We start from the raw sequence: 8,782 nt of genomic DNA on the forward strand, positions 1-8,782 counted from the left end.
TCTTGTCACCAGGTGGAGGTGCACAAACAGTGAAAAACCAATGAATAGAGAAAAAAATGTACACATCTTTATCTCAGAGGATGTGTCAGATGTCTGTGGTGGGAGCATTGCTTTTATCTTTCACCTGCTCCATTTCGCTCCCATTTAAATTAATTTTAAAAACACAAATTACAAAACTTACTCTAGCAATATCTGGTAAAAATTCAACAGCAAATTTGAAATTAATATGCACACAAGAAAAATATAACATAATCTGCCTCTTTTTATGTGCACCTGCACTTATGGATCAAATGACTCCTTGATATATGTTAACTCAATACAGATGTGAAACTTGATTCCTCAGAATAAAATCTCACCATAGATATAATAAAAAGTTTCCACAAAACTCTTTTTTGGGTTTTTTTTTTTTATATCTTGCTTACAACCTGCCAACAAATTCCCCTGAAAAGTGATTTTTTTTTCAAAACAATTAAATGAGGAAAGTAGCAGGGAATGGATTGGAAACACGACTGTGCTACCCAAAGTAGGAAAGTGGCAGTTATTAAAACCAAACAGTTGTGTTTATTTTTTGTTCCCCTGAAGTTCATAGAAACCCTATTCATAACAGAATGAAATTCTGTCTGGTTCTGTGATATCTTCACAAATGTTACATTTAAGCCTGTTGTTGTTTTCAATGTGCCAATCAATCCACTTAGGGGGTCTTTCTCTTCTTCCATGACCCTCCTGTTTAACAAGGATGAAGTCCCTCTCCATGGACTGGTTCCTCCTGATAACATGTCCAAAGTGTGAGAGATGAGGTCTCACCATCCTAGCTTCCAAGGAACATTCTAGCTGCTACCATCCCAACACAGATTTGTTTGAATTTTAGCCATGATAATTTAAATCTTCTTTTCCAATATCATAATTTAAATGCACCAGTTCTTCTATGGTCTTCCTTATACATTGTCCAACTTTCAAATGCATATGAAGCTACTGAAAATACCATGGCTTAGGTCAGGCACACTTTCATCCTTAAAATGACATCTTTGACCTTGAACAATTTAAAGAGTTCTTGTACAGCAAATTTGTCCAATGCAATATGCCATCTGATTTCTCCACTGCTGCTTCCATGAATGTTACATTGAGGTTCAATCCATACTGAAGACTATAGTCTAATTTTTTTCAGAAAGTATTTTAAGTCCCCTTTGCTTTCAGCAAGCAAAGCTGTGTTATTTGTATTATCAAAAATTGTTAATGACGCTTCTTCGAATCCTGATGCCACATTCTTCTTCATATAATCCATCTTCTCAAATTATTTGCTCAGCATACAGATTAAATAAGTACGTGAAAGAATACACAATTGATGCACACCTTTCCTGATTTTAAACCTTCAGTATCCCCTTGTTCTTTTCTAACAACTTCTTGGTTTATGTATAATTTCCTCATGAGCACAATTAAGTGTTCTGGAAGACCCATTCTTTGAAATGCTAACCAAAACTTGTCATGACCCACATAGATGAAAGCCTTTGCGTAGTCAATAAAGCACACATATACATCTCTCTGGTACTCTCTGCTTTCATCCAAGATCCATCGGATATCAGCAGTGATTGCTATCACTCATTCCATGCCCTCTTCTGAATCTGACTTAATTTCTGAAAGTTCCCTGTTTATGTACTATTGCAGTCATTTTTGAATTATCTTCAGCAAAATTTTATTTGCATGTGATACTGCATGTTCAATGATTTCCACATTCTGTTTGGTCATCTCTCTTTGAAATGGGCACAAATCTGTTACTCTTCCAGTAAGCTGGCCAGGGATCTTTCAAATTTCTTGGCATAGATGATTAAATGAGTGTCTCCAGTATTGCGTTAGTTTATTGAAAGATTTCAGTTTGTATTACATCAATTCCCAGAGCCTTGTTCTTTACCAGTGTCTTCAGTACGCCTTTGAGTACCATTGATTCTTGTTCATATGCTATGAAATGATTGAACATCTACCATTTATTTTTGATACAGTGATTCTGTGTATTATTTCCATTTTCTTCTGATGTGTTCTGCATCATTCAATATTTTGCTCATAGAATTCTTCAGTGTTGCAATTGAGGCTTGAATTTTTTTCTTCAATTCCTTTAGCTTGAGAAATACTAAGCATGCTCTTCTCTTTTGGTTTTGTAACTTTTGCACAGACCTTTGCACATTCCACTGTAACAATTACTTTGTCTTCTTGAGCTGCTCTTCAAAATTGTCTGCTCAGCTCTTTTACCTCTTCATTTCTTCCATTTGCCTTAACATCTCTATGCTAGGGAGCAAGTTTCAGAGTCTCTTCTGACATCCACTTGTGATTCTTTTTTTGCTTGTGTTCTTAATAACCTTTTTCTTTCTTCTTGTATGATACCATTACACAACTCTTGGTTTTCAGTAATTGGTCTCTAATGTATCAAATCTGTTCCTGAGATGATCTCTAAATTCATGTGGGATATGTTCAAGATCATATTTTTGCTCTAGTGGACTTGTTTTGATTTTCTTCATCTTCAGCCTGAACATGCATATGAGTAATTGCTTGTCTGTTGCAGTCTGCCCCCGGTCTTTATTGGCTGATTATATCAATCTTTTCCACCATCTATTTCCACATATATAGTCAATTTCATGCACCAGACTGCAAAGTCACTTTGAACCGTTTAGGTCAGACGTTCAAGCTCACCAGTTGCTTCTCGGAAACCCTATACAAGGTCGTTATGGGTTGGACCTGACTAGACGGCACTTCACAACAACAAGAAGTCAATTCAATATTGGTATTTCCCAAATGGTGAGATCCATGTGAATAGTTATCTTTTACATTGTTGAAAAAAAAGTATTTGCAATGAACAATTCATTGGTCTCACAAAAGTCTATTCTGCAATCTCCAGTATAATTTATATCCCCAAGACCATATTTTTCAACTACTGATCCTTCCTCTTTTTGTCCAACTTATGCATTCCTATTATCATTAGCTATAAATACATATTGATTACATACTTGATAATTTTCACACTAAAGAAATTGGTAAAGTCAACTAAGAATAAGTAAAAGTAAATTTCAGAAACTGGAGATAGGGACAGGGTGTTTGAAGAAATCCAAGTCAAGTTGGCTTTAAATGAACAGCTATTACTTCACAATTGCTTGCTCACAGGAAAATGATCATTTATGCTCCAGTTTAGGCATAATATCGAAGAGTTTTGCCAAATAACAAACAAATAATCAAGATCAAATAGAATCCATGGCAGAAGGCAGAATAAGAATGAGGAACAGAAATCAGAGTATCATATAGTATATTCAGACTTTGAGTCCCTCTCCATTCATTCAGACATTCAATGGATAAATATTTATTGAATAATTACTCTGTGTTGTTGTTTTTATCATAAGTTTTGTCCTTGTTGGTGAATTATTTTTAATATTAGGTCTGAAGATACAAAGATAAAGCAGTCATAATAAGACTCTCATATTTGTCATCATTTAAAATAAAATCTCTCTCTTTAATCAGATATTCCTGCAGAAATCTAGTTTGCTGTAACCAGAACCAGTCTCACTGCCATTGTGTTTATTATGATAAATAGTGACCCTATATTGCATTTTTGAGACAGGAAATCTTTAAGGGAACAGGAAGCTTCATCTTTCTTCTCAGAGCTGATTATGGTTTTGAACAACTCACCAACCTTTCAGTTATTGGCCCAATGCCTAGAGTACAACACTACCAGGACTCCTGGACAAAATTGTTTTAGGATGATCACTTTCCTCTTTTAGTTCTTTACTCTCAATCCCAAGATTTCTGTTTACCTCTTCAACTCCATGAACATTTCATATCAGTCTGTGAACAAAAACATATGTTCTTCCTATGATCTTATTATATCTTTTGCTTTTTCAGGGTTTTTATGACACTGCTCTGATGAGTAAAAGGAGGCAACACCTCATAACCTCACTGACAGTTGTGGTACAGAAGTTGGATTCTCTCCTTGGCTTCCATTAACAAATAGGAATGGGGAGGGACTCCTTGTTATTACTGTGTTGGGGGTGTGATGTAAGTTTAGAATCTCTATTTTGATGGGGAATATGAGGGGTGTTTCATTACTGTGGACTAAATGTAGAAATTCAGGCTCCAAATGTGAACCCATACTGCAGAGTGATGGTACTAACTCGCTATAGGTCTTCTTTTGACATTACTCCAGAGAAGAGGGAGAGCAGTGTCTCATTGCTGCTGGATGAAGACAGAAATTAAGGCGTCCCATGCACTATCCAATGGGCCATAGAAGCAGAATGGATTACTAACTGGGATGCAAGGTCAGTAGTTACAATCTACCAGTTGCTCCATGACAGAAAGATAAGACTTTCTGCTCCCTTAGAGATCTACAGCCTCAGAAATTATATAGTCACTATGAGTCTGAACCTACTCTTTGACACATAACCACCACCACTACCCATGAACTCTCCACTGGCAATATGAGGGGGTATAGGTTTAGTTACCATTCTACAGGTGTAAGTTTTGGCTCTCCATTCTACCTAAGCTGTTAGAACAAAATAAGGGCTTAGGTATTTTTCTGTGGCTTTCATAGAACAGTTGTTATCTCAAAGTTTCATATCTTACCAGTCTACCCTTTTGTTGATCCTTTTGCTAAAGAGAGCAATTTTTAGGTTTTTTGTTTTTTTTTCTCTATGCATTGGTTTTTCTGAGTTACCAACTTTCTAGTATCCAGGATGTAGTTATTGTTGCATGTTGTTTCTGACTCATAGTGACCCTGCATAGAATTGGCAAGACTGATTAATGGGTTTGAACTGCCAATCTTGCAGAAAACATCTAGTGTTCTTCCTATAGCCCTACTCCATAATATCCAGAATAGGATATATTACACTAAAATAAAACCCAAGGAATTGGTTCCATGTTTTGTATTTAACTAACCTTCTTCTCTCCACTGTTCTGCCTTCTTGCTTGTGTACAAACAATTTTTTTGTGCTTATGTTTGTTTAGGAGTATAGGATCAGAACTTTACTGTAATGTCAGTTTGAACCACTAGGTCTGCAGTTGAAACTCATCAGTTGGTCCTCAGAAACCCTATATAGGATTGCTGTGAGTCAGAAATGATGATAAAGCACTTAGCAACAATAACAATGTTTGTTTAATATAACATATCCAGGAATTTTACTGTATTTACTGTTGTTGAGTGCCATCGAGTCAGTTCTGACTGTGTAGAGTTTCTAAGGAGGATTTGAACTGCTGAATTTACAGTTCAAAGTCCAGTTCTGATTCTCCATTGTCATACATTTAGGAGTAGGAAAAACAATATGCCTCTTCCAATGCATTCTAAGATGATTGCTCTTGGTTTTTATAACATATCAAGTATGTAATGCCTTTTATTGACCATGCACAACACTATGACTTCAAGGATTCCATTGGAAATAGCCCAGTTATTTTTATGAGACTGTTCTTAGATCAAAAGTAGGAATCTTTTCTGAGTATTTGGATGAGGAAAAATCTTTTAAACTGATAAATTTGTATGATTCTTCTGTATCCCTGGAATTTAAGGTTTAACTTAACTTAACCTATGACCCACCACACACTGATATAGAGGAAGGGAAGAGGGGCGTGGAGCATTTCACAGGCAAGTAAGATAATTCATTTTTACAGCAATGTGTATGAAGTCACTATATGAGGAAGTTTAAAGAGTTAGTGAAAAAAAGGAATTAGAAATAATGGAATGCTTCCATGTACTTCTTGAAGTGTTTTCATATTCCTGGGCTCTTGATTGCAAAAATGAACAACTAGCTCAAAGCAAAAATGAGACACATAGATTTACTAATTTAAGAGTCCAAGATGTAGCTAGATCCAGGCTCTACCAGGTGCAAAGGCACAAAGTGTCAAATTGTCAAAGCTACAATTTCCCATACTTTAATCTGATTTATTAAGGGCTTTGAACAGATTCATTCTAATACAACCCCCCTGCTGAGATTTATTTATTTATTTTTTCTATCCCAGATATACTGATTCAGAATCCACAGCTTAGCAAGATCTCCAGGTACACATAGGAATCACCTGTGGATCTTATTAAATTGTGGATTTGGACTCAGTATATCTGGGGAGCTCTGGTAGCATGGTGGTTATGAGTTGGGCTGATAATCTGAAGGTCAGCTGTTCAAAATTACCAGCTATCCCAAGGGAGAAAGATGAGGCTTTCTGCTCCTATAAACATTTACAACCTTGGAAACCCTATGTAGGGTTACTATGAATCAGAACAGACTCCACAGCACACTACCACCACCAAAGCTGGGGTAGAAATACAAATTCTCAGTAGGGGATCAAACTAGAAGGAATCCATTTGAATGCCTGTTTGTTTGTTTTCTGCTATTTCCATTCTCATGTAGAGCATTCTATTCTGATGAAATGACTATCTACAGGTGCAAATAATGTCTTTTCAACAACCAATATAAAGAGGGTTTTCATTACCAAAAGTTTTAGCAATATCCAGTGATTTTTCTTTTTTACTCTGATTGGCCTTATTTTGGTAGCACTTAAAATACTGCACAAATATGGCCAACTGATATTTTTTAAAGTGAAAAAGCAATTTAATGAAGGAGGGATAATGTTTGCAACAACTGATCTTGTTGTTGCTAAGTACCATGGAATCAGTTATGACTTATAGCTACCTAGTATAGGGTTTCCAAGGAGCAGCTAATTGGTTTGAACTGCTGACCTCGTGATTTGCAGTCCATTACCATCATAGATTTTTTTAAAAGAAGAAGAAGAACTGAACATTACATGTTGTTGTTGTTGTTGTTGTCAGGTGCCATTGTGTCATAACCGACTCATAGTGACCCCATGCACAGCAGAACAAAACAATGTCCGATCACATATGTAAATATAACAGATAAAACTATGAACTTTTAGAAAATAATGTAGAATACTCAGGACATAGGGCTTTGTAAGGAACTCCTTTGTATAACATCAAAATAACAATCTATGAAAGAAAAAAAATGATAAATTGCATTTCATCAATTTTAAGAACTTTGTTTCAGGAAAGACTATGTTAAAATGGTGAAACAACAAATTACAGACTAGAAGAATATATTTTCAAACCATATAACTTATATCAATAATATTTAAAGAACTCTCAAAACATAACAGCAAATAAAGAAACAACAAAATTATAAAATGAGAAAAAAAACAAACATGAAGAGTTATTTCACTGAAAAAGCTTTATGAATGGGAACTAAGCACATACAAAGGTGTTCACCATCACCTTTAGAACAGGAAAATATAATTTTTTTTGCATAGCAATAAAAGCAAGTGTTGGTGAAGATGCAGATATATTGAATCTTAATGAGGCAAAAAGAAAGTGCCTTGTTGATGAAACTGTAATCTAGTATAGACAAAATTGTTTGGAAGTTTCTTAAAAACAAAACATACACTTAATATTTTGCTGTTGCTAAGTGTTGTTGAGTTGGTTCTGATTTATAGCGATCCTGTATAGGGTTTCCAAGGAGCAGCTGGTGAGCTTGAACCACCCACCTTACGGTTCAAACCAACCTTGCCGTCCAGTGCATCAACACACAGCAACACACCAAACCAGGAAATTGTTTTCCTGGGCAATTGTCACAGGAAAATTAAAATGTATATCTTATATCCTGGATAAATAACCAAAAGGTTCAAATTTCAAACACTATATGAGTTATAACTGACTCAATGACACTTAATGATAACATAGTCAAACTAGAGTCATAACTGACTCAATAGCACTTAATGATAGCAAAACAGCATAAAAAAACACTTGTACATGACTGATAAAAACAACATTATTCTTAATAGCCCAAAACTAGTAAAAACAAAATGTCTGTCAGTAGGTTAATGGATTAACAAGCTATGCAACATCAATACCATGGAATACTGTTCAATAATAAAGACAAAAACACCTCTGATATATGCAAAAATACGAAGGGATCACAAAGTATTATTCTGACTGAAAAGAGCCAATATCAAAAAGTCACTTATTGTGTAATTACATTAATTTAACAGTTTCAAATTAACATTTATAGGGATGAAAATGTACTCAAAGCTAGGAGATAGAATTACTTGGGGCTGACGAAATTATGTGACTTATACAGGCTTGTTGTTGTTGTTCCTAGGTGCCATCGAGTTGGTACCAATTCATAGTGACCTTATGCACAGCAGAACGAAACACTGCCTGATCCCAGAAGTGTTACCACACTTGAGAGCATTGATGCTGCCACTGTGCCAACCCATCTCACTGGGGTAATTCCTCTTTTTCTCTGACCCTCCACCATCCAAAAATGATATCCTTCTCTAGTAGCTGGTCCCTCCTGACAATATGTTCGAATTATGAGAGACAAAGTTTGGCCATCCTGGCCTCCAAGGAGCACTCTGGGTGCACTTCTGCCAATACAAATTTGTTGGTTCTATGGGCAGCCCATGCCATTTTCAATATTCTCTTCCAACCCCATAACTCAAAAGCATCAATTCTTCTATGGTCTCCCTTATTTATTGTCCAGCTTTCAATGCATATGAGGTTATTGAAAATACCATGGCTTGGGTCAAGCACACCTTAATTTTCAAGCTGATATATTTGCTCTTCAACACTTTTAAAAGGTCTTGTGCAGCAAATTTGCCAATGCAATACGTCGTTTCATTTCTTGACTGCTGCTTCCATGAGTGTTGATAGTTGATCAAGAAGAATGAAGTTGTTGTCAACTTCTATCTTTTCTCCACTGATAAGAATGTTGCTTATCTGTGCAATGGTGAGGATTTTTGTTTTCTTTACATT

At 35.7% G+C, this 8,782-nt stretch overlaps 1 pseudogene; it reads left to right on the forward strand.

Moving 5' to 3' along the window:
• LOC102811783 overlaps positions 1 to 8,782 on the forward strand; it is a 51,506-nt pseudogene that overhangs the window by 14,797 nt on the left and 27,927 nt on the right.

The sequence above is a fragment of the Chrysochloris asiatica genome, unplaced genomic scaffold (assembly GCF_000296735.1).
Source record: "Chrysochloris asiatica unplaced genomic scaffold, ChrAsi1.0 scaffold00111, whole genome shotgun sequence".
In the NCBI taxonomy this organism is placed as follows: domain Eukaryota; kingdom Metazoa; phylum Chordata; class Mammalia; order Afrosoricida; family Chrysochloridae; genus Chrysochloris; species Chrysochloris asiatica.